A 2,532-nucleotide genomic window follows, 5' to 3' on the forward strand; every position below is an offset into this window, starting at 1 on the left:
AACCCGGGAGGCGGAGCTTGCAGTGAGCTGAGATCCGGCCACTGCACTCCAGCCCGGGCAACAGAGCTAGACTTCGTCTCAAAAAAAAAAAAAAAAAAAAAAAAAAAAACTGGAAAGTGACAGAACTGGAATTCAAACAGGGGTCTCACCCCAAATGTAACAATGTGGTAAGAAGTGAAATATTCTGCCCCGGAAAATACTGTTAGAAAAGGGAAATAAAAAGACTCCTTAATTTGGTGTTCACAATAACCTTTATTAGTTTACCAGTCATCTTACTTAATCTTCTCATTTTCCAGTTCCAGAAATATAGGAAAAATTCTGATCCATTTTGATCTTAATGAGTATTAACAAGTTTCAAATGGAAAATGTGTTTACCATTCATATTAAGAAACCCATTTTCATTGTTTTAAAAGTTTGTATATTTTCACACACAAATGGAAAAACACATTTAATCATTAAGACAATGGTTAAAGAGTGGGCTGGGCTTTTCCAATTAATCAGTTTAGTTGCCATGTATCATACATGAATGACCAATTTTCAAAGAATTTCAAATAAGAGTACCATAGACTACAAAAAATACATAAAATTACACTATTATAAATCTACCAGCTTTTGTCAGAAGATACTTAGGAATCTTCCTAAGTTTTAAAGCAGCAGTTTCCAAATGCCCATCTCAATTTAAGGCCCTATGAGGATCCGTGGCAAAATGAGAAAAATAAGATGAAATATACAGACTTGTTGAAATATACATGCTTGTCATTAAGTTTGTTAACATTTTTCTTCCCGAAATTATGGCTTTTCTATTTTCTAATGTCCTCCATTCCTTGCTCATATCCCATTAAGACATATTTCCCAGTTAATTTCAAACTGTGGATTAATTTGTATAAAGTAAATATTCTTAATAGTTAAAAAACCAAACATCTCAAAGAAACAAAGCCACTAGGTTTTATTGATTTCCTTTGTAATAACTGGCTATTAGAGTCTGGAATCTGGAGGAACTTCTACTTCTGGTGTGGTGGGCTATATGGGAAACTTCCTTGGTGAACAAGGATGACCCTGGCTGGGACACATTAAAGCACTGCTGGACTCACAGAAGTGGGGAGAGGGTACCCTAAATCAATCAAAACCAGTGATCTGGGAAACTGCAGGGAGAAGAAAAGGGGTATGGGTGCCCTGAGGGTGGATGCCTATAATGGCCTAGCTGTCAGGACATTGAGCATTGGGCCACTAAGTAGAGTGGGCAAAAGCTGTTCATGTTTCCCATCCTTAGAACCTTCAAGGGTGGACGGAAGTGGTTCCAGAATGGTGGTACTCCCACACTGCCAGCAGAGGCAGAAGCAAGTCCTCTGTGGAGTTAATCCTAGATAGGTGTGCTCCAGTAGCCAGTACACCTTTCAAAATACACCAATTATGGATAACCCAATGTTTCTCAGAATTTGCTTAGGGCCTTGCCCAATGACCTCCCCAGAAAAGGCTCAGAAAAGGCCTCCTCAGTAAATTCTCAGAGGAATTGAAGCCAGTCTTATGACCTACTGCCTCTTTTCAGGTTATCATCACCTAGCACACCTCACCAAATAGTGGTAATATTGCCTTTTCTGTATACAGCTAGCTTTCTGCATGTTACCCTTTATTTTAATATTTGATAAAATAATTTCCTTAAAAATTATATCAAGTAAGAATACAAAGGTTCAATATCAGAAAACTCAATGTCATCTACCACATTACTAAAGGTGAGAAACTACAAAGCATCTAGACAAATGATTTTCTTTTATATTTTATTTTTTTTGAGAAGGGGTCTTGTTCTGTCATCCAGGCTGAAGTGCAGGGGCGCAATCATGTCTCACTGCATCCTCAACTTCCTGGGCTCAAGCAATCCTCCCTTCAGCCTTCCAAGTAGCTGGGACTACAGGCATGTGCCACACAGGCACGTGCCACCATGCCTGGTTAATTTTACTTTTTGTAGAGATGGGGTTTCACCATATTGCCCAGATGGGTCTGGAACTCCTGAGCTGAAATTATCTGCCTGCCTTGGCCTCCCAAAGTTCTGGGATTACACGTGTGAGCCACTGTACCTGGCTCCGCTAATGCAGATTTAAATTAGCTATAAAAGAGAAAAGCTTTCGGCCGGGCATGGTGACTCATGCTTGTAATCCCAGCACTTTGGGAGGCCAAGGTGGGCTGATCACAAGGTCAGGAGATCGAGACCATCCTGGCTAATACGGTGAAACTCCGTGTCTACTCCCAGCTACTCGGGAGGCTGAGGCAGGTGAATGGCGTGAACCCTGGAGGCGGAGCTTGCGGTGAGCCGAGATCTTGCCACTGCACTCCAGCCTGGGCGACTGAGAGAGATTCCATCTCTAGAATAGAATAGAATAGAACAGAATAGAATAGAATAGAATAGACTAGACTAGACTAGAATAGACTAGAATAGAATAGAGTAGAATAGACTAGAATAGACTAGAATAGACTAGACTAGACTAGAATACAATAGAATAGAATAGACTAGAATAGAATAGACTACAATAGAATAGA

The sequence above is a fragment of the Mandrillus leucophaeus genome, unplaced genomic scaffold, assembly GCF_000951045.1.
Source record: "Mandrillus leucophaeus isolate KB7577 unplaced genomic scaffold, Mleu.le_1.0 Scaffold307, whole genome shotgun sequence".
Lineage (NCBI taxonomy): Eukaryota > Metazoa > Chordata > Mammalia > Primates > Cercopithecidae > Mandrillus > Mandrillus leucophaeus.